The 25,358-nt window shown below is 37.3% G+C and overlaps 2 protein-coding genes across 3 annotated transcripts in view; both read left to right on the top strand.

Moving 5' to 3' along the window:
• The window catches only part of hpcal1 (hippocalcin-like 1), a 180,361-nt gene that overhangs the window by 65,182 nt on the left and 89,821 nt on the right, over positions 1-25,358 (top strand). The window lies entirely within an intron of this gene.
• The window catches only part of usta (uronyl 2-sulfotransferase a), a 66,841-nt gene that overhangs the window by 3,743 nt on the left and 37,740 nt on the right, over positions 1-25,358 (top strand). The window lies entirely within an intron of this gene.

Genomic DNA, 25,358 nt, shown 5'->3' with positions numbered 1-25,358 from the left:
AGGCAAGTAAAACGGTCAGGGTTACATTTTAGACACACACACACACACACACACACACCTCTGAAGCGATAGGAAAGTCCTCGGGACTGCATCACTCGCAAGACGAAACCTGCATTGGTGTACAAGGCCGAAGTCCACCTTTCTCCAGTTGAGTGGTTGCTACACACATTGTTTAGATGTGTCTGTGGTTGATGGCCGGAGTCTAGCCCTGGCAGCATCGCGAGGAAAGATGCACTGGAACTTTTGCACCACGAAAACAAACGCGCATCCCATCATTACCTCTCTCATCTACTACGCGATATCATAGTTTGACATGTCTGTCATTGGAAAGATCCACGTGGTGTCATGAATAATTAAGAGAAAGTGTCTTCTCATTGGATAAAAAACTCAGTCTCATTAATAATTATGAGACACCGATGAGTCATCAAAGTACTATCGTGCTCTGCCACGTCACACACGATGAAGATTTTAAGACGAAGACGAAAATAGCGTAGAAAAACTAAAATGTAACCATTTCCCCCCTACTAACAGATGCTAACATTGTCTTCAATGGTGTTCAACACACATACCTCTGTTAAAATCTCAGAAATTTTGGTTTAGGGTGTCATGACCCTTTAAATGATGAGCATTTTACCCCACCTTGCCACCTCATACATTTATATGATTTTTTAACAAAGTAAATCACTTTTATAATTTTTCCATCAATGTTCAATACAAACCATTTTTCTGCAATCATACACTATGGGAATAGTGAAAAGAACATGTTTTTTAAGGTATGCCTTTAGCCATGTTGCACCCTACAAATAAATACATTTCGACCACTTAACTTAGTGAATGCTATCGGGATGTGAAGAGACTTTCAACCAGCATAACAAAAAATGTTTCTGAAACAAATCAGCTTCCCTGCCTTTAAATGGTGGACAACAGCTGACTTCCTCACCGCCAGTGCGAAACATAACTGTTGACATGTCTTTGGCGTTGTGTGTATATACATGGCAAAACTATTGCAGAGTAGATGTAGCGTATTCTGGCTGTAGGAAATGAATGAACAAATGAGCTGTGGACAGCCAGGGATGTGCAGCTCTCAGAAACCCAGGCAAAGGAAAACTGTCATTCTCTGCAGGAAGACACATAGGGTCAAATTTGTTTTGCCCACAGAAAAGCACTTTTTTTTTTTTGTTAAATTTTCAAATTCAGTGTGCTTTGTTAGAATGAAATGCTCTTTACATTGGTATTGCCAGAGCATTTTCAGCTCCATAAAACGAGAAATTGTAAACAAAAATAAAACCAGTACGAATGATCAAGTAATAGTAACAAAAATAAAAGTAAAATATAGTTAATAAAATAATGTGAACTAATGTAAACTAAGAAAACCGAAAGTAAACAAAGAAGAAAAAATGTAAGAATTAATATTTCTTGAGCCAGTCATTAAGAAAGAATGGAGAATAAGACTAACTGTGCCAAAAACATTGATAATGAGCTTGTGTTTAGTGATGGAGACACAGACTCCAGTCAGATCACTCACTGACCCTCATACTGTGGTGACAGACTCATGCTGTCACAGTCCTTATTAGTGTTCCCCTCATAAGACACAGTTTCATTGTTTCATACATTATTAAATGTTCGGTGCATTGATGTATATAATTTTGGGTTACACTTTATTTTGATGGTCCACTTTAGACATCCTACTGTAACTTTACAAATACAAGTCAACCAACTTCCATGTTAGGGTTATGTGTTAGGGTTTGGGTTAGTGGAATAAGTTTACATGTAGTTGAAAACTAAGTTACTTGTATAGTCAACAGAATGTCTGTTGGGGGAGCATTAAAATAAAGCATTAGCAGATTTTAAACAGACAGTCTACTAATTCTCTAATGACTGCTAGTTGACATGTAGTTGCAAAGTTACTTATAGTTATAGTAGAATGTCTAAAAGTGGACTATCAAAATAAAGAGTTACCTAATTTTGTGATAAACCCTCTCCTGGATGTCTGTGCGACTCTGAATGGCTTTGATGGACACGGTCTTCTCAGTCTGTACCTTGTCAAGGATGAATCTCAGTATTTGCATGGTATATTTTTTAGGTGCCATGTCTTTTTAGGCAAGAGAGCATTTTACTTTTGATATACTACCATTATTAATGTTCTTACCTCTTTTTCTCACCACCAAGGCTGCATATATTTGATTAAAAAAAAAATACAGTAAAAATGGTAATATTATTGTGAAATATTATTACAATTTAAAAAAACTGTTTTCTATTTAAACAAATTTTAGAATCTAATTTATTCCTGTGATGGAAAAACTGAATTTTCAGCATCATTACTCTTGTATTCAGTTCAGAAATCAGAAATCAATCTAATATGCTGATTTGGTGCTCAAGAAACATTTCTTATTATTATTATTAATGTTGAAAACAGTTGCTGCTTAATGTTTTTGTGGAAACACTTTTTTTTTTCACTTTTTGTCACTTTTTATGGATTTTTTGTGCATCCTTGCTGAGTAAAAGTATCTTCAGTTCTTTCAAAGAAAAAAATGATTAGAGAGAGAGAGAGAGAGAGAGGTTTGCAGGGTTTGAGTGGGGGTCACTGAGTGTGTTTCTCTCTCTCTCTCTCTCTCTCTCTCTCTCTCTCTCTCTCTCTCTCTCTCTCTCTCTCTCTCTATTTTTTTAAGCAGGAGGATGAGCATCTGTCCTATTTACTTTAAGAGCAGGTGTTACTTTTGACTGGGCTGATTCGGGGTGTGTACACTAAGCGAACACTTGTGTGTTAAGTCACCATCTTGGACGGTGCTCAAGTGCAGCGTTGTGGAAGTTCACTAGCGTGAGGAAGTTCAGAATGGTAATCAGTCTCTCCACTCCAGCGGCACATCTTTACCTTTCACTTTGTTTTTGACGGTGATATGTGGTTTTCAGATCTGTGCTGCAAAGTTTAAAGTGTTTGTACATGTGAAAAAAACGCTAGTTCAAAAGGAAAATTGATACTTTTATTCAGCTAGGATGCATTCAATTGACCAACAAAACAATGAAGCGGCACAACTGTGTTTAACGTTGATAAGAAGAAATGTTTCTTGAGCGTCAAATCAGCATATTAGAGTGATTTCTGAAGGATCATGTGAAAACCGTAATAAAGAAAATTCAGCATTGCCATCACAGGAATTAATTACATTTTAAAATATATAAAAAAAGCAGTTTAAATTGTAATAATATTTCACAATGTTACTTGAATAGAATGTTCACAATAGAATAGGAATGTTTTGTCAAACTGAAAGAGGGAGGACGTTTTCTGTGATGCCCGTTAACAGCGGATGTGAGTGGCACGTGTTTGTGTTGCTGTCTGAGGAGTTTATGGCAGTTCGGCAGTTCTGTGTGACTAATAGCGGCTCATAGAAACACTGGGTGTGTTTGTGCCATTAATCGTGATTTATGTTGCCTTGACTTTCAGACCCTCTTAGACTATAATTTCACACACATACACACAGAAATAACTGCTGCTGCTGAGAGGGTTTTATGATTGAACAAACCAGCCAACTTACAGAAGGATCTCTGGCTCAATGTGAATTAGAGTGGAATGTTGGAAGGCCACCGCAGACACACACATTAGCACTCTTTAAGAGATGATCTTGATCTTAAGTTTGTGATTTATTGTAGGTTCGTAATCCATCCTGCTTGTAAAGATCTCCGCTCCTGAAAGTATGAACTCTTTGCACTGATATGACCTCTATCTAGATTCATCAAAGTGCTTCTGTCTGTCCGAGCCATTTCCTAACAATCAGCTTACATGTTCACATCACCTATGTTAACTTGTGAGCTGATTGTTAGGAAATGGCTCGCAGGTTCGATTTTGGCTGTTCAAGCCCATTCCCCTTCTCTCGCCTCAACAATTTCCCATTTCCTCTGTGCTGTCTGTTTATCTCAGGTTTGCTAACCCCCTGGGGTTCAAGAATGAGTTTATTAAAAGCTAATAATTAATTCAATAAAAAAAATGTTAAATAATTTTTAAATAATTAAAAAAATAAAAACCATACTAAAAATTAGTACCAAAAAAAAACGAAACAACCAGATTGAGTGCGCATTTGCTAAGATATTTGGCTACAAACATCTTCTCTAATATCATACATGGCCAAAGTAACATCAGTGGAAAATGGAAGGAGCTTTGGAGTTTTTTTTGTTGTTGTTGTTGTTGTTGTTGTTGTTGTTGTTGTTGTTGTTATTAAAAATGATTAAGTCAAAAAACGTTCCCTTTGGAATAATGTGCATTAAAGAGGCCATATGATGCCCTAAGTCAAGTAGTTTTTGGGGTCTACTAGAATAGGTTTCACTTTTCATGCTTAAATGTTCAAAAAACATTATTTTTCACATAATTTACATTGTTGTAGTACCTCTCTTCCAAGTCTGTCTGTAACGCTCTGTTTAGTTCCTATCTCTGTGAAGCCCCTCCTTCTGAAAAGCGTAATGTGCTCTGATTGGTCAACTATTTAAAAATGTCACGCCTCTTACCATAACTAGTGATGCACCGATCATGATTTTTCATGGCCGATTCCGATACCGCAAACTAGCCAGTTCCGATACCGATTTCTGTTTTTTTTTTTTTTTTTTTTTTGCAACAAACAAGAAAGAATATAAGTAAACAAGCAAAACAAGATGTTTATTTGGTATTTAACAGGCCAAACTGGCTTTTGGCTGTTAAAAACCAACTGAACCATCTGAAATTAATGGCAGTAACTGCACAGTAAGCACATTCAATACAAACATGGTACTGACATTTAGCATCAGCATTTAGCTTTTGTTTTTAAATTGGGTTGAACTTGAAACTACATAAAACTGGCCTTAAATTAAAACATTAACTGTAACCATGTGAAATTAAAGGCAACAACTGCATAGTTCACAACAACACAATCAACACACATTCAACAATCCAAACAAAGATGATTGGCTATTTAATCAGCATTTGCTTTTGTTTTTAAATTCGGTGTAAAGAAAAAAGGTCTTTACCAGTAATACTAAATAAAAGTATTATGAGCTGAACAAACGTTCACTGTTTACGCTTGTGCAGGGCGCGGACAGGTACTCTCGCGCAACTTCAGCGAGCGCAGGAAAGCGGCTCTTATTTGTGCGCACTACACTAACGGCTGTTCGCTTCTTGGTATCTGTGCCTCAGACAGGCAAAACCTCTGCATTTCCAGGACAATGCTTCCGCACAAATGACATTTTCGCAAATTATTCCAATGTAGTCTGTGCACGCGGGCTCACTTCCGGACAAATCGGCCGTAAAAATACAAAAAGACAATTGCAGGTCAATCTGTGCATCCCTAACCATAACCGTGAGTTTAAACACACTATTAATGATTTTTTTTTTTTTTTTTGTGAATGTTGTGAAGTGTACTTTCCTGGAAGAAAATAGGTGTTTCATGAAGTCTCGCCTCGCCCCCTTCTCAATTTCAATAAATATTTTAGAGCTTGGCATGCTGCATGACTCAAAAGTTATTTTAGCTAAATTTAATGCTTGTTTTGTCTTATAAGTCATCTTGATGCCCCCCTGGAAGTTTGTTGAGGCCCCGGCCCCCTAGTTGAGGACCACTGATATAGAGAATAGCTTTGGAGTGGACATTGTGCTTTGCAGACTTTTTTCATGCTCAGACAGCAACATCACACACTAAAGAAAGATGAAAATATAAAAAAGCACAGTAGGTCCTCTTAAAGTAAATAGGGCCAATTTCATGTTGACACAAGTTGACCTTGAGTTTGGGTCTATCCCTCCACCTTTGTTAACTCCTATTCCATTGAATGTCTCTCTTTTCGACTGTTTCCGCAGTTATCAGCCTGTATTTCTAAAGCAGGGCTACTGTGTGATGAGAGTGTATGAGCAGTGTGTACAAGAGCATGCCTTGACCCATTTACTGGATCATTTAAAGGAAAAAAAGACTAATGGCACAAAGCTATAGGAGCAGCACATTTGAGTTTTGCCAGATGCATATGACAGTCACCCTGGAACAATTACACATGCGCTGACAAATTAATCGCAGACACACAAAAAAATGGCGAAACACTTTTGCTTCACAGTCTTTGGGGTTCATAATCGCAAAAATAGGAATTGTGAGTAATGTTTTTCTAAAAGCAGACGCACAAACAAGCATATAATCCTCATTTAGCGGCACGGCGACGTGAGGCTCTGCTCCACTCATGTACTTGTGATTTTTGGCAGGTCCCATCGTTGCACTATACAGCATGCTTCCAGTGGCCAGCTAAAGAAATGAGGGATTGATTCTCATTTTATTTCATTTATTCATCTCACTCTCCCCCGTTTGACAGATTTATGCGGTGACTCTCTTAAACTCGCAGGCCAGCTCCTCCAGAGGGGTGCAGGTGGCAGCTTTTGCAGCAGGAAATGAGTGTGCTGAGCTGTCAGTCATATTTTGCTGGGCATTTAATGTAAACAGTGTAAGTTGTTGGTGGACATACGGTTGTCAGATTGTTGACTTGTTTGAGCATTAAAATCCCACATTACTGAATGTTATCCTATGAGAGTGGAAAAACCGAAAGGAGTTTATAGACTCTGAACGGACTGGACAGCAGACAACGTGGATCTATTATTTGACATTTGAACTTTCAGTGAAATATGTGCATAGACGGAGGGAGGCTCTCCTGCCGAAGTGGTTTCCTGAATGTTTGACTAGCACAAATAGTCTTTGTAAGATCAGAGTTCCTTCATTTTCTCTTGCATATACAGATGTCTTTCTTTCAGATCCTACTTGTATCAGTTCAGATATGTGTGGTTGAAACCTTCACACAAACACAGTTAAATTAATAGTGGTAAACTTAATTTCAGTCAATTACCTTTTAGCTATTGAACACATGTTGTAATTTCACAGGTTGAGAAAAAGAATAAATGGTCCAAACCAAACTGCAAACATAAAGTAGACAATAGGCTACTTTTTGATTGAAGTTGCGGTTTGGACCATTTACCCTCTTTCCCAGACTACAAAATTACACAATTAGTTCAATTACAGCACCTAATTATTAATGAAACCCCAAAGTCATTAAAGTTTCGCTACTTGTGTGTGCCGTTATCTGTGCGTACAGCTTCTCACACACAGACAGGCCTGTTTCAGACATCGCGTGAACGCAGAATTGATTCCTCGTTTGCGTCTCCTTGTGCTAGCCTGGAACTGACACAAACACACAAAATTATGTCAAAATACCTGTCCCAGCTAGAATTCTCGTAAACAGTCCGTTAAGTCTTAGGGCAAGCTCACACTACACAACAAGGTTTCCTGTCATCTGTTGTCGTCTTGTCGTAGCAGAGTGCATACAACACAACGCTGATGAGGAAATCAGATGTGTATCGTTGTATTGGATCCGTGCATTCGGTCCTAAAGTGACAGAAGCCTATAAATCCCTGCTGCTGTCTATGTCATTAATGTTAATCAAACAACAAAACACAGCTTTAACAAAGATTAATCTGTATTTCATTTATACAGTGAACACTATAGTGTTATTTTACATGTTATTAGGCCTATTACATTTCTGTTCCTGAATACTACTATTTAGACCTTACTTTATTCGTAACTTTGTTCTACTGTATTTGTAATTTGTGTATTGTTTTTATTTTATTACTGACTTTTCACTTGCCTTTAATAATGTTTGAACTTAGGTCAGGCTAGTAGTTTTTACTGTGGTATCATACTTAGTGTGCTTCAAGTAATAAATGGAAAGCAAAGTGACATTTGCCCCCTACCCCATTTTTTTTTTCTGATCCGAGACTCAAATACTGTAATATGATCCAAACCATGATTTTTGTGATCCATTGCATCACTACTAGTCTTTAATATTACTGTACTCTACTGTTAATTACTATTATATTCTCAGTGGCAAAAATGTCCACTTTAAACATCAATTCTTGGCATAAGTGATTTTATTGAGTCAAAATGTGATTATATATATATGAAACAACATTGAAACACCAGAAGCAGTGTTGATTCTGTAACTCTTTGTTATGACTTTTGGAGCTCAGCTCAAGTGTTGAGTTCGGAAAGGACAGTCGCATATTTTGGCAGTGGTCTGACGGCGAGGATCTTTTGGGTGAGGGGGATATAGGTGTGGTATTTCACATCTGCACAGATTCCTTCTCTGGGAAGAACATCTCGCAAATCTGTAAAAACGCATTTTCAAACTGTGATTCTCTCACTCTAACCAGATGCTGAGGAAGCCACCATGGAGTTAATGATAATGCATCAAATTTTGAAGTAGCGATCTGGCCACTCTAAAAATTTGATGCATTACTATTATGAACTCTAATGAGACACAGTGTTTTGAACTAAAAAAACTTGCGCCTTTTTCCCAACTGTTTTCCTTGCAAAAGGTTGATGAGGGCACAGCTGGCATTGGCACAAACATGTGGGTGGCACAGTCAGTCGTATTTTGGGTGGGGCACAGTTACCAGTGCCATTAACTGAGCAATTGAAGATAATTCCTGAAAACTTTCTTGTTTGGAGTGGAAATTCGCTCCTTACGTCCCTTGTCCTTGTTCCTGGCCCCCAAGAACCTAAGGTCCTTTTGTGTTGTGTGTCAACTGTGTCTCGTCTACTGTTTTCTCTTTATTTGAAGAGCATTTAGAATTTAAGTACTTAATCTTGCCGTTTGGTCTGGGTCATTGATCTCCCCAATGATGCAATTTGGAAGAACCCTTCTTACCCCAGGATGGAGAACATTCCACAAGTTATGTCATCCTCTGATCTTTCCAGCTTCATCCTGAGAACATAATCCGCAAACTTCCTTCCAAGTGTTTCCATATGAGCTTGTCTTTCTTTGTTAATGCTATTTAAGGGAGCCAGACGAAGGTGTTTTATGATAGCCATCTTCAGTCTGATTGTTCATTAAAAGGGTTATGAAGATGAAGTGTTCTGGCAGATCACTATATCTTGTCTGTCCTGCATTACAATTTGCAAGCCAGCTCTGTTTTACTAATTTACTGCTTGTGAAAGAACAGAAGTACCCGCTCTAAAATAGCAACCTTAAGTATATGCTGGGCAGATATGGCAGCCATGCCCGACCCTTTGTGTGTAACCGCTGTACGCTTGTTGGGGAACGTGTACGTGTCTGTGTTGTGTGTGCACAGCGCTGAGCTTTCATGTTTTATGTAGGCCGAGCAATGTAAGCGGCATTAAGTTGGTTGTTTATCAATTTTTCAGGTTTTCCACAGTGCCAGCTTGCATTCGGAGTAATTTCACGAGTTCACATCTACATATAATTAGTACAATAAGTTTATGCGTATTTGGCGTGCTGTCCGGGGGGAGGGCTCCGAGCTCGGAGTTAGGCCCGGACCCAGAGTACTCCCCCCAGTTGGTAAGTGTAGATGGAACTGTAAGTGAGGAGATGGGGTGGAGGAGGGATGCTGACAAACTTTCAATGAACAGAGATAGGTCTGCTGTGAATTTATACTCTGTCAAGTTGATTACTGATTAATCTCCAGCTGTGCATAATTTGGTTAATTATCTGAACCTGCTCCTCCCAAACTTTGTTAATAAAACATCATTTAGTTCAATCATTGCCGTCAGTTCCTGCATGCCTCGCGTTTGCCTTGTTCTATGGTTTTCAACCGGTATGCTGACGGACAGCAATGTAAAAACAATGCTAAATTTAAAACGTCCATTGACTCTCATCTGTATTTGATTTAGAGAGGATCCGATCAGTTTGGACAAGCTTGTAAACATGCTCAAGATATGCAAGAGCTGTTGGCTCAGGTTCAAGTCTCTCACCACCCCTACTTTCATAAAAGTTTGACGTCGGTAAGATTTTTCAAATGTTTTGAAAGATTTTTTTATTTATTTGATGGCAAAGCTGAATTTTCAGCAGCCATTACTCCAGCCTTTATGGTCCTTCAGAAGTCATTCTAATATGGCTGGTTTGGTGCTCAAGAAACAGTTTTTATGATTAATATTTTTGTTGAAACTGTTTTTTTTTTTTTTTGATGAATAAAAGTAATAATTTCTTTGAAAAAAAAAAAAAAATAACCTCACTCATGGCAGTCTTTAAAGAGTCATCAGCTCCAAACCCTGGCATCTGTCATTACTTTAAACAACATGTCTGTGAAATTTCTTGGTTTTCATCACTGGCTATTCCAGGGAATGCACGGTTAACATTGTTCATATAGGTGACATCGTCTTTCATTCTTTAAAGAGAATGTTTCTTAAGAGATGATGACTCAGGGATGGACCGCATTACTGGATTGTTTTCCACATCACTCTGATAGTGAGCAATATTGATTATGTGGAACACGTAGGCTATTACAGCAGATACAGATTGTTAAACACCACAAAATATTTGACATCTTCTCAAGGATAATGATCTTTCTTTCTGTGCAAAAAATCAAGCACATTTGCAGCAAGTTGCACAAGCCATGTATGATATTTTGTTATCTGCAGACTGCAAAACGTTTTAGCTTTTTTGCTCACTTTTATGTGGTGTATACACACACACACACACACACACACACACACACACACACACACAAAAGCTCTGTGGTTAGCATTACTTAAGAGACTTGTCTGCGTTCTGCAAAATTAATTACATCTACAGTAGTCATACCTCAAACATAAATGTCAAAGCCGCTGTGTTGCTTTTAAAATGTAAGTTACTATCAGGTTACATAGAGGCTACAATGGTTGTCCGATACTTCAAGCATATATTATAAACGTACATACTTGTGGAAGGATCTTCAAGTAATATTAACCGCACAGGACAGACCATATTTTACCCATAAAGTCTAGAGGGATTATATAATGATTTTACATCCTTGACTGTCATCCTAACAAACTGACATTGTGACTGAACAGCTCTATTCATTTCATGTCATAGCAGTTGCACTAAGAATTAAGAAACAGTTCATCCAATTAAACATTCATTTACTATTCATCAAATCTGTTTGATTTTCTTTACGTGATGGCTATTGGGGCTGTCCAGGACCAAAAAAAATCATAAAAAAAAGATCTGAGAGCTATGGTAGAGGAAAGTTTATAAGCTAATAATGTCATTTTCTGTCTGTCACTTAAAGCTAGACTTCAGAAGACATGGAAAGCAGCATATAAGTGATATGGACCGCAACAAAAATATATTATACTTGTGTGGTTTTATAATTTTTGGGGCTTGCCAATCTGTTGCCCTAGCAGAGATTCCCTTTAATGTATAGGAATGAGCTTCATCGTGTTTGATCTGTGTCATGTGAGGCTGTGCTTATGTGTGTCACATGACTTGGAGGTGATTAGTACATAGCTGATTACTTTATTCATAGAAGTTATAGAAGTTTCTGCAATGAACTTGCAATTTTTCCTTGTTTGTATGTGTGTGTGTGTGTGTGTGTCAGTGTGTATAAATGAGTTGACAGGACATGTCTGCAAAAATCAGGAAACAGTGTATCAGAAAGTGTTTGTAGTGTCTGGAAATTTGTGAGAGAGAATTTTTTTTTTACTTTTGGACTCCCGGCACGCACGTATAGGAGCACGGATATGATTAATGAACGTAGGATGAATTAGAAAAATCAGACAATATTAACGTGGAAAAGAATGAAATACCTGGAGGAAAGGGTTCACGGATATTTCCGAAGGAAATCATGCCATGATGAGACCGTTTTTGTTTATACATTCTCTTCCAAACATGTGTCTGCTTTTTCCACTGTTTTCTTCTGCTCGATCCAAGTCACACCCTTTACTTTCTCTCTCTGCGTCTTTCTCCACCTTTCATATGATTTTTAATGGCCCATGTTGATGCTCTGGTGGTGTGCTGTTGGGTTTTGGTTCAGCGCTGTTCCACAATTTAAATGTAAAAGTTATTGTCAATCTCCAGATGTATATGAGCTTTGACTTCAACATAGTTACAGCTAAACTTCCATAAATAGTTTTGACAACATCTCCACATAGACTCATTTACAGGCTTTAAAAACTTCGATATAAAAGAGGAGTCCCAGATCCCAAACCACCCACACTGCCGGTCTCATCTCCAAGCCTGCAGGCCGGTCCACTCTTTGTTTTACTTTTCATGACTCTTGGCTTTTCTTATGGGCTGTAAAGATGCCAAGTAAGATAAGCACTTGTTCATGACTCCATATCCGATGCCATTGCTGGTCTGCACCGTTTTTGGCTTTTGAAATATAGCTTTATTTTGTTTTCTTCATGCTTGTTTGTGTCCCACTGAAAACAACAGCTTTAGTTTCATCTGGAGTTGTAAAAGTTATACTACTCGCATTGGGTTGTGTGCCTAGTGGAGACTATTGTTAGTAGTTTTGTGTTGTTTTTGTTTTGCAGTATTTTATATAGTATAAAGCGTAATGTTGGTATATATATATATATATTTTTATTGCAAATCCAATCATGATCCTCTAAGTAGGGTAGGCAGATTAAAAAATGTGGGATTTTGAGAATCGTGTCGTACATTTGCTGCCATTTAGTTTAAAAAGCATGTGTCAGACATTTGGGATCCTGCAGGGAAGAACTCTGAAGCCACAACAAAGATTGAGGATGACATTAATTTTTGGAGGGGAATGGAACAGAACTCAGGAATTTTTGGATGCATCTTCAAGCTTCTTTTTCTGAGACTTTTGTTTTTAATTGTTAATATTTTACCTTAAAACTTCTAATCCAAAACTCATGGTGTGGGACGTAAAAAAAAAAAATATATAATTGACGTATAAATAACATTTAAACCAGCAATTAAAAAGTAGTGCAAATAGTGCAGCAATAATGGAACTGGAACTAAACTGAACCTGAAAATTAACTAGGAATTTAAGGTTACTGCATACTCTGTGAAACTCTTGTCTTTAGCTTTTTTTGGGTCAGTTGTTTGCTTGTTCATTTGGACATCACTTTTATGTGTGTTTCCCAAACCTCAGACAAAGGTATGATTTGGAGGAGAAACAAATTGGATCAAATGAAAGTTAAGTTGTAACCTTTCTTTCATTATTGACTTCATCCATAAGTACTGGTAAAGATCCAGAGGTATGCTGAGTTACTGTAAATGCTCAATGAGAGTCACGTTTGACAGTCTGCCAGTGTACTCTGAGCCTATAGAAACCTGCTCATTAAGTTGTAATCCTGCTTTTAGGTCCAGTACAGGCCCGCCGTATAGCAGCTGGACTTGAATATCCTCTGTGCTCTGGTCCAAAATGAATTTGGCTTCAGGGGAAAAAAAGTAGCTTTCTGTTCCAAGAAAAAGAGATTTTGGACCGAGAATGAACTTCAGCCCAGAAAGGTACAGGAGGCCGAGAGTGGAGAGGCTGTGATCCAATTCCTTCTGAGTCTCAGATCTCTGGAGAGATTCTCACTGCTGTTGCCTCTTCGTCTCATATTCATCTGACCTGGGTCGTGGGATGTTTGGAGCCTGGTTACCAAGGTCATTCAAGATACTATGTTGAACTTTCTTCAAGGTGAATAAATGAAACAAGAAAACAGAAATACATTCTAGAAATACAAAGTGAAAGAATAAAAGAAAGAGGAAACAAGAGAATTTAAAACATTGGCACGTCAAGGAATGTGAAACCAAGTAAATTAAATAATCAGCTTAATAATTAGTGTTACGACAGTTAGTTCCAGTAAGATTTTTGAAACGCGAAGGCTTTAAATACATTAAAAACAGTAAAATTGTGAAATATTATTACAGCCAGATTAGGGATGCTCATAATTAACTGGTTAATCATTAATACGTTCAGAAATAATGTAAAATATCGGTAATTAAGCGATATAGTTCACCTCACTCCACAACAAGTCCTTTAAATTTAACAGAATTCAGAACAAAACAAGAATGAAAAATGTAAGTAGCCTGTGTGAACACTTAAAACATTTTCTAATGAAATGAAATAATCAGCTTAATAATTAGTGTTACGACAGTTAGTTCCAGTCCTCTACTTTCTGAATTTATGAACTGGTCATAATTTGTTTTTAAAATTATTAGTTACTTGATGTTAATTGATTAGCATATAAAAGTGATATCACACTACGATCACACTAAATATGCAATTACCTATTATTGATATTCAGAACAGCTCTCTTGCTCATGTGATATTTCTTTATACCAATATCTATTTAGTATTAACCCATATTTCTTAGATTTATGTATATTTAGCCCAATAGAGTTATCATGTTTTTTTTCCTTGTTAGATCTGCTGAATTAGCTGGTGCAGGGTTTCTCGAAAGAGCTGATAAATATATGTATAGCGGAAGTGGTTTTCTTGCCTGGGTTACTAACTGATATGTGCTGACAAAATCTGAAAGTGTTTTCAGCTGATCATTAAAATGTCATCACGGTTCCAGAACAGTTTTCTGCTGCAGGTTGTGGATTATTCTTACTGTAACAAAAGACGTGTCTCTGCCTGAAGTTCTAGTAGCAGCTGGAAGGCTGTTTCTCTGTTTGTATCCAAGTTTCAGATGTTTTATCTGGGAGTGAGATTACGCCAGTCAGATTTGAATGAATGACTTCACTTGTGTCTTCACTCGTGTCTCCACTCGTGTCTCATGGAGTCTTTTGGCAGTCGTTTACGTAAAATGTTAAAACGTTTCCTGGATGGCATAGTAACATTTGCATCTCAGAGCAGATGGACAACATGTTTCTGGATCAGGTTGTGTAACTGTATAAATGTGTGTGGATGGGAGAACGTTGATGGTTTAGCTTAATGTTATGCAAAATCTTATTCGTTTTCTCCAGAGAAACCGTCTCATGAAAGAAATGAATTGCACAGTTAATCTACTGAAACATAAAACAAATATTCTAATCTGAAGAACCTATAATAAGCAACTCAACGACCCAAAACAGTGATAAGACGAGGGGTCTTTGCTAAATCTGAAGGGCTGCAAAGAATCATTGAAGAGCATTTATTTTTGAATGTCGGTAGGGCGCTTCAGCCCATCCAAGAAAAGTACAGAGTCCAGTTCACTGAAGACAATAAGAGCTTTCACATCACTGAGGGGGGAGACTTGAGGCCTGAGTTCAATCATTTTGAGGTATTTTTAGTTTACCCTTTCTTGTATTTGAGGTTGTCATTTGCCTGTCTGCATTTTGAACCCACTTTAGCAACATTGTAGTTCTTTATGCTGCATATCCTGAGGAATGTATGAAAAAAACAATCCTCTGGAGAAATGATGGGCTTGTCACTTTTCAGTTGCTACTAATTTGTAATTGTCAGTTAGACATGAAAATGAGAGATGACATTAAGGACAGAGAAATGGAAAATGAGGTGGTTCGAGGAGTAGGTGAAATTAAGGGAGAAAAAGAAGTGTGAGGTAAGTCACATGTAAATGTTTAAAGGGATGGTTCACCCCCCAAAAATAAAAATTATGACATTTACTCATCCTCATGTCAATCCAAACCCTCAAAAGTTTGGGATCAGTAAGATTTTTTGAAACGCGAAGGCTGTATTTATTGATCAAAAATACATTAAAAACAGTAAAATTGTGAAATATTATTACAGCCAGATTAGGGATGCTTATAATTAACTGGTTAACCATTAATACGTTCAGAAATAATGTAAAATATCGGTAATTAAGCGAAATAGTTCACCTCACTCAAAACAAGTCCTTTAAATTGAACAGAATTCAGAACAAAACATGAATGAAAAATTTAAGTAGCCTGTGTGATCACTTAAAACGAGTAAGACATCATTTGAAACTTTTTTTGTACATTGTGCTTTGGTAAAATAAAGAAACCAAACAGGATGACGCTTTCTGCCATCTCTTTCCGTGAACTTGTTTGTGGAGTGTGTCCCAAAAATTGGCATATATGCTTCTACTTGTTGTATAGTTTTGTCTTTTAGTTTTGTTAATTGTGTGAAATATACAGTATTTTGTGTATAGGCCTATTTATTCCTTTTATATACATCATTGTATTCTGTTTTTCTCAGTTCATGATGTGACGATGTGTGAATCCTCATGTTCTGTTGTTTATGCTGTTATTTGCGAATGTAAAACTAAACCCCTGGAAAACAAATTTTAGTATATTTAATGGGTCACAGACACTTATCCAATCTAATTTATTCTGGTCGGTTAAAGGTTCATGATCAGTTAACGAGCATCGGTTGTCGGTCAGGTGAAGGAAAAAAAAAAAACGAATGAACATCCCTAAGCCGAATTGTCAGTTTCACAAATTGGGCAATATGATTCATTCAGCTCAGTGACTCAATGATTCACAGCAGTTCTCCAATTAATAGTTCACTGGAAGGGAAGATTGTAATTGAAAAAGGGATGTGATTTCACATCACATTTGTTTCTCACACAAAGTTACTATATGAGTTCAGTAGTCTTCGTCAAATATAGTGCATAAGTCATATAGACCACTATTACGGTGCATTTTCTTTTAATGTTTGTGGCTTAACAGCTGTGGTCACTCTGAACTATAGCTGTATGACAAAGAGCCACATTAAGATTCTTCAAAATATCTAGTTTCATACTCTAAAAAAGAAAGTCATACGACGCCAAAATTCATCCCTTTAACGGTTATAACTAAAATCACTTCAGGAAGGTCGTTATACTCTCAGGTACATCAGAGAGAATTAGTGGAGGAGAGAGGGTTATAGAGAAAGAGTGGGAGTGTGTATTTTTAAGAGACTGGTAGGGTGGAGTTCTGTGGCCTCTTGCCCTTCACCGTAACACCACTCCACTATTTATACCCAACACCACCCAGCCCAAATAAGGGGGTTTGGATACATAGCATCTGAATATGTGTGTGATATGCTATGAATGTCTGTGTAAATCCCTCGGTCTATCTGAGTTTAATAGTTGTGTGTATGTGTTTGTGTCGCAGTCTGTGTTTCTGTGTTGCTTGGCACGTGTTTTTCACAAACCATTCCTGACATTCCTGACAGTGGAGTACAGTCTGTTCTGTGTCCTCCCATAGTACAAGTGTTTTAGGGTGAGAATGTGTCTGGTGAATCCAGAGGCTTTTTCAGCACAGCCACTGAGCACGAATTCTGATACGAATGTCCATCCCGAATTATCTTTCTATCTCAAACGGCCTGGAAAAGTGAGAAATTCAATGCACAAGTCTTTCCAGTGCAGCTGTGCTGTGACTCCTGATCCATAACCACAGCATAGCTTCCATGAAACATGTGAAGGTTTGCATTAGTCCACCATTAACCTGACCAAACACGGGTCAGATCCTTAATACTGTAAATGAAACATCTAACTGTAGAATAAATCTCCTTCCAAAAAAGAGTGTAATATAGAAAACAGATGACCTAGACTGACCGGAAACTCCTGTTTAAGTAGTCGTATCTCCTCGGCCAGACCGCTGCAGCTCCAGTGGGGCGTCAAGTTGGCATGAGAGGACTTGGTCTGTAGCCCAGACGTTTCTCTTGAGTCTTGAACCACCTCAAACATGCAGACATGAATGCACACTGCACCATCCTGGGGCCAGATAAACACCTTTGGCTTCTCAGCCTGACTGTACACAGACGTCAGGAATCCTGAATTACAGATGAAAATGAATTGAATGGACATTTATGACATTGCAGACGTATTTGTAAATGGGTGAGTAAATAGTGTATTTTGTACTTGATCCCTCCATTTCCTGTGCCCCTCTCTCTCTTTTCTTGTAAATAAAGGATAGATGGCAAGGACACTGTGGCTCATACTGTATTTGCTGGATTTTAGGGAAGAGCTACAAATAGTACACAAATCAAGTCAGTGTATCTTGACTTTGTTTGAGTTTGTGTGTGTGCATGTATTATGCCATATTTCTGTGGAAATAAAGAAATGATTATATAAATCTGTGATGGATACCAACACATTTTATCCTCCATCTTCACACACAACAGAATCACCTTATTCATCACTGTAATGTCACAAGCCCCATTACCCTGATCCATGTCCCCGCTCTTCCTCTGCCTGATTTTTTCCATCTTTCCTTCTACCCCTCAAGAGTTTCTTCTATAGAACATCGGTACATTTATGTACATGTGTGTTCCTGGTAAATCTCCAAAGACAGTAAAGTAAACCAGTTTTACCTTGTTGGGACATTTTTTTGTCACCATAAAGAATACTGTTTCTAAATCATACAGAATGACGTTTTTTGAAAATGCAAAATGCTGACATTTTTATGTGAGAGTTGCGTTTAGGGGTAGGGGAGAGAATGTACAGTTTGTACAGTATAAAAATAATTGTTTGTGGAAAATTGTCTTAAAACATGGAAACCCAACGTGTGTGTGTGTGTGTTAAAAATTATAACTCTATGTTTAGTGACAAGCACTCCAGCACTAATGATGCGTTAACTTTATGCATCAGTTTATTGGATCATAGGCGCTTTACTTGTTTTGACCTGCAGATTTTTCATTTTCGTTTAAACAAATTCCTTTGAACTGCTTACAGTAAGTTCTGCATTTCCCAGCTGTACTGGATGTCATAATGAGACAATAGAAAGTGCAGACAGTAAGCAATTTTTTTTTTTTTGCTGATGACCACATTTACTATCAGTGGTGATTTTTACATTTTACCCTTACCGTCGTAAATTAGTCGACTCTAAAAAGTTTGTGTAAGTAAAAAAAAAAAAAAAAAAAAAAAAAGCAAGTAGAGATGCATTTGTTGTAATTACCGCAGAGTGATGAAAAGTCTTGATAGTGTTCACAGTTAAATGGTAATTTAACTGTGACTAAATGGTAAGAGAATTTCTGCAATTCTTGTAGTTGATGAACATTCCCACATTGTTTTTGTCTCTCCTTATTAATTTAGTTTGGAATGAAACCGTTAGAAATAACATGTAACACAACATTGCATTGTGTTATAGTTAGAAGCTAGAAGTTTTGGCATAATAAATGTCATCATTGCATTAAAAACCTATGTGTTTTTAGCAAACCAGTAGCGTAGTTTCTTAATTTCTTTTCCTCATTGCCTCTAATTAACTGTTTCCTCGTTTTACTCTTTGGCATTCCTAGAAACAGCTTTCCACACACACACACACTTTTTGCTCTATTTTGGGTTCTGCTGTTTTTTCCTAGAGAGTGATGTCAATTATTGCCGCATAAAACATGGCTGTTGCTCCATCAAGAACATCTGGAGCTGAGCAAAGCACTTTTAATGTTCAACCAAAGACATTCTTGCAGAACATTTTAGAATGTGAACTTGTGAAGTACAGTATATTTCCAGCTCCAAAACCAAGGCAAAATGTGCCTTAGATATATAGTACTGTAGTACTATAACAAGATGGCAGATGACCTGAGAGTGTCTCAGTTGTTGTAAGCAGCCCTTACACTCAGACAGTTTGAGGAAGTCTCCGATATAACATTGGATATCTTTTGTAATGATGTAATTCTCCCTGGAAACTCAAGAAGAGGAATTGTTTTATTTTTTACGGTCATAGTTTCCAGGGGGGTAGCCAACATGGATATTGAAGAGGATGCTTCATTCCCAAACAATTTGGGGATTTCCCAATTGTCTAATTTGTTTCTATTCTATTATTGTTTCTATCAGAAACATCTGAGACAAAGTTGATACTTAAGTGAAACATCCCTGAAACTCTTTAGTCAAAACTATGAAAATGTATCTAACCTGTTTTTTTGGGGGGTTTTTTTTATAACTATGCAGGATATTGAGTTTCATGACTTGTTCCTTAAAGGGATAGTTCACCCAAAAATGAAAATTCTGTCATAATTTACTCTCCCTCAAGTTGTTCCAAACCTGTATGACTGTCTTTCTTCTGCTGAACACAAAAGAAGATATTTTGAAGAAAGTTGGTAACCAAACGACTGATGGACCCCATTGACTTCCATAGTAGGAAAAAAAAATACTATGGATGTCAATGGGGACCAGCAACTGTTTAATTACCAATCTTCTTTAAAATATCATCTTTTGTGTTCAGCAGAAGAAGGAAATCATACAGGTTTGGAACAACTTGAGGGAGAGTAAATGATGACAGAATTTTCATTTTTGGGGTGAACTATCCCTTTAATAGAATTGTTTTGTAGGGAGTTTAATAAATATATTAAAGCCCTTCACAAATTTAACTTGATTATACTTTTATTAAATGATCCAAATACTGTTTATACTGTTGCAGTTGAGCTGAGAGGGAGTGATGGGAAAAAACGTTTAGCAGGAAGTACATCCAATTTTCTTGTTTCCTGTTCACATCCACACATTTAAGATGGATTTGGTTTGTTTGGTTTAGAGATCATACTCTGTTTAGTGGATTTAGGTAATATCTGTTGTATATGAGGGTCTGGTTGCCCTCCACAATGAAATGATCCATTAGCTGTTGCATTTGTTTTATTCACTCATTCTGTGATATTTGTTATTACAGAGTGAGCAGGAAAACATACACATGTGCTGCACATGTGTAGTCTATGTTATTTAGAGCTGGAGGGAGTGGTGTGTGTGGCTGTCTGTGTCTATATGAGAGGGAGACACTGAGGGAGAATGCATATTCCAGAGCAGGACTCTTTCTTAGATGAATTTCCTGTTTACTGCTGTTGGCCTGCATCAGCAGCTTTCAATCAACCCCCTGTCTGTTTTGTAGGCCACTCTACAGTGCACTGACACTGGGTTTGGTTGTGTTAAAAGTGCGTTTTTAAAGCAGGACTCGTAGTTTTGTTAAATGTTATTTACGTACTAGACAGATTTGCACACAAAGTCAATGCCAAGCCATACTGCACCATGTAATTATGTGTAAACTCTAGTTTTATGATGTTTATATACTATACACACATTAACCAGCATGTTTCAGTGAAGAATGCATACGTTTATGGTTCTGCTAAGATAGATGGTTATTTCTCGAATAAACTCTCTACTTCGGTTCTTGAAGTCACTGTAAACATTTGTTTGTTTTTTTAGGGATGCACTGATATTAAAATTATGTTAGATTCAAATAAGCTTATTTAGTTATATATTCATTCTATTTACTTTATAGTCGATAATCACTGTTGTCAAGAAAAACAGGCTTAGAAGACTTTGTCAGATTAAGTCATTATCAACCCAACATTGTAATGCAAACACAAGCTCATAAACAAAGGAGAGAGAACCAGTTGTAGGGACCAACTGAACTAAAACTAAAACAATTTACCCTTGAGAACTGTCATTTTAAGAGCTGAACATGACATTTCCAGTATTTCTCACCCATCTCTTCTGGACACATAGTTTTATAAGCATAAATTGCTTTCTCAGAAGGAAATGTCAAAGAGACTTCAACTAAACCCTGTGTAACATCATAGCACATTCTGTGCATAACAAGCCACAGAGGACGACCGTAATTCAAAATATAGGCAACAATTCATACAGTACGTGCTAAATATATGGATCCCATGGTACACTTCACATCCTTTGAATCACAACTGGCCATACTGTAAAAGGATTTGAATCATTTACAGTTTCTCCATGGGCCATTACAGCCACAGGGTAGAATATTCCCTATATGATGATAAATCTATACTAGCAAAACCAATGTTTAACACAATTTTGATCTGCTCCATAGACAACAAACACAAAATTTTCCACAAAAACGAATACAGATGTCAGACGCAGCAGTAGCTCTTTATAATAAGTTCTGGCGTTTAACATCACACTATTACACCATATGTTAATAACAAAGGGACATAATTGAGAAGGAAATGAATGTTTCAGAGCTCGTCTGATTAGTTAAAGCAGTTTGTGAGGGAGATTTTGAGCTGCACGTGACGGAGAGATCCAAATCACCACCACATGTGTCCTGGTTTCATTAGCGAAGGCTCATTCGTCATGACAATGAGGCAGAGCTGCTATGTCCCTCTCTCCGTCTTCAGGGTCTTGTCAGCTAGACTTGGAACTGACTTGTGTGTTGAGTACCAGGAAATTGAGATTGAAGCCATTGCTGCTGTCTTTTGATTCCCAGTACCATTATATTTTCCTTGCAATCAGAGGTTATTTAGCAAGTAAAGCCATCCAAACTCAATGCTGGGTTCAACGCTGGGCTGAAAATATGCATTTCACAAAGTATGAACAACTACCCCAATTGACCTGCAGGATCACATCACAATTTCTAGTGCTGACAGGTTTACTTGATCTATGAATGGTCTCTTAGTATTTTTGTCGGTGCCCCAGTGAGTTTTAATGTGTTGACGCCGGCTCTGTTTGACATTCACAGATTCCAGCACATGGTTGGTCAATTCCATATGTGTCTCCCATGCCTTCCGAAACTGTGGGAAACTATGAAAAAAACACTAGGGATGTGTATCTGAACATGATTGGATGCGTTTCTTAAGGCCGGGATAAGCTGACGGTTGGCCAACGTCGGACTGTAGTTGAGTGTCTGTCAGCTGAGTTTTTGCACTAGAACAAATCTCATTCGTTTTTTTGTGCGCGAAGTGCTGCACAAAAACCAATGAGATTTGTTCTAATGGGCGAAGCATGCACGTAATGCACGCACAAGCTTCTGTGTTTACCTCATGTGATTATATGTGAATAAAAGCCTAAATTAAATCTGATCATCATATAAAGAGATGATCCTTTAGCGACTAAATCTTCACTCTGGGCGACAAAAAAATGTATATCATTAGCCATTGGCTAATAAATTGGCTAACAATATCTGAAGTACAGTTAAAATGACAAAAATGCATTCATACATGGTTACATGTGTATATATATATGGTTTTATCTATCAGTGTGGCGATATCGGTTAATGGCGATTCTATTGCCAAGGTGTCCGTAGAGGGTTGGAGGACTTGGATTGATCATTTTTACGATGCCTTATTTTGGATCTTTTAAGTTTTAGTTACCTGGACTTTAAATAGAAGGACAGAAACCTCTCTCAAGTTTCATTAAAAATATTTTAATTTGTGTTTCGAAGATTAACCAAAGTCTTTTGGGTTTGGAACGAGTGAGGATGAGTAAATGATGACAGAATTTTCATTTTAATAGTGAATGAATAATTTAAGAATACTGTTAAATGTAATCTTTAACAAATTTCATAATGAATATCCATTTTTCATATTGTGTACATTAGAAGTTGTGATGCCTAAATTCACTTGTAGCTTTTAGCAGTTAATGATTTTAGTTAGTGTTTATTTGACTTTATTTAGACAAAATAATCATTTAAGATATTTATGATGTAATCTTACTTGGCCTTTGGGTAAATTGCCATTGTGTCTTTGAATAAAGCACTTGAGGAAGTGTTGCTCAGTGTGTGGCGGTGTATTGTAACTTGTGGCTATGTTGTCTATAGGGAGATGTATTTAAAGGCATAAACACCACACCCACCCTTTTACTGTCAGTAGACTTGCTGAATTGAAAATACCTCCGTGTTAAAAACGCAACCAGGTTACTGTTTGTGTCTTGTTGCTTAGGAAAGTAAAGACCCTCCAGCTCCTTCTGCCACCATATGTTGTGTTTTTGTCTCGCTACTGATTTTCTCTTTACCTTGTAGTTGATGGATGTCACAATCCTGTTTTGTAGCAGCGCTGGTAAAAGTGACTGTGAGTCTATGGGGATAGATCTGTTTCATTCAGTTTACTCCACAGCTCACTCAAATCCCATGGTCATTTCCTTCGGGTATTACTTAGTAAGCCATGTGTATGTGCGTAAGTACACCAGCATGTGTGTCGGCCGTTTGTGTTAATGTCATTTGAGGCTCCTGTCGGAGTGCATTAGGGTTTCATACACTAGTTTTGGTATTAAACCTTGAGTTGCACATGTGCTTATTAAATACTGTCTTAGTGATGAAATGATTTATTTTTATTTTTGTTTTCTGCCTATGTGTTAGCCATAGATGTTTGTGCATCAGAGGCCAAAGGTCACGTTCAAGTGTACCATTTTTAACAGGCTTTTCCTGGTTCATCCCAGGTGCTCAAAAGTGCTTGGCCAACCCCAGAAAAGTGTGCTGTGTGGGAGGCAGTGAGGAGAAAAGCACATGGAGATATTTGGACTTGATGACTTGCTACAAATGTTTCTATTCTGCACAGTCATAAAAACAACAAAGTCTGCAGCAAATCTACAGGAAAATCTCTGAATGGGATCTTCCTTCAGAGTTTTATTCCTTCGGAAGTTTTACAGACAAAAGAGTTTCAAGCTACAGTTCAATGCTGTGTTGTATTCACAGGGGGTTCGCCACAGTTTTTCTTCTGAATAGCGCCTCTGGGCACCACTTCAAGTGGGACACAAGCAAAAACTTAAGGTTGTCATTTGTCACCATAAACCATTTTAGAAGTCTATAGCAATTCCAGTAAAATTTCACATGGTTGCATTTTCACTTCATGTGTTTAGTGTTTCTAAAGCATAGCGTTTGCATAGCCACTGTCATGATTTTGATTACCAGTGAATATGAATTGATAATGTGTCATTATAGATTTTAGCTACTTTCAAATACTGTATGTCCAGCATTAGTTATCATCCATAAAAGCACAAAATCACTAAACCAATAAGTTACTTGGAAGTTTTTGACATTCCTGGACTACACTTAAGCACATCCTAAAATCCCTGAATAGTGGTCTAGTTGTAAATGGTGATTTCATTTGGCTTGTTTTGTAGGCAAATATGGGAAAGAGTGCACACTGTAAAAAATTATTATTAATAAGTTATGACCACATATATTTTTTTACATTACTTTAACTCATCAAAATAAGTTGAACAGTTTAAGTTGAAATGACTTAAACATCCAAGTTGATTGTACTTAATAATTTAAGGCAGCAACTTTTTTTACAGTGCAGGTCAGTATGTGGCCATAGCAATGCACACTTCCAGTAAGGCAAGGGCAAGGCCAGAGCAGGTGAGCAGAGGTATGTACAGTATAGCCGATCCACAGGAAATAACATACATGAAAACCAGATGGTCCTGGATTCTTTTTGACCCCTACCTACTTTCTGTTACCCTTACTGGATTGATTTATCGTTATTAATCTGAGAAATGTAACCTTATCTTGAGCAGCCATTTTCTTTCTGGTTCTACTTCTTTTTTTTTCTTTTCTTTTTTTTTGGGGTGTAACAACAGATCTTTTTCTTTATTATATATAACATTTCCTTTTGAGCTAGTTCTGATTCTGATTTACTCTGGCTTAGCTTCTTAACTTCTCTCCTTTACCTCCTCTAATGACCGTGGGTTACAAAAAAGACATATGCATGCATATTATAATTGATCCAAATAATGTTTTTTTTTTTTCAGTGCAACTGAATCATTTTTAAATGTAAACACACACACACACACACACACACACACCATTTACAAGTTTGGGGTTAGTAAGATTTTTTTGTTTTTTAAAGATGCCTCTTATATTCACCAAAGCTGCATTTATTTAAACGGGAGACAGTAAAAAAGTAACACTGTGAAAAATTATTACAATTTAAAATGACTTTTTTTATATATATATACTTTTTATATTTTCGTGATGGCAAAGCTGAATTTCAGCAGCCATTACTCCAGTCTTCAGTGTCACGT

Source organism: Scardinius erythrophthalmus (assembly GCF_964197995.2).
Source record: "Scardinius erythrophthalmus genome assembly, chromosome: 11".
Taxonomy (NCBI): Eukaryota; Metazoa; Chordata; class Actinopteri; order Cypriniformes; family Leuciscidae; genus Scardinius; species Scardinius erythrophthalmus.
Note: the sequence above shows the minus strand (reverse complement) of the source record. Positions and strands in the feature narration are given on the sequence as shown.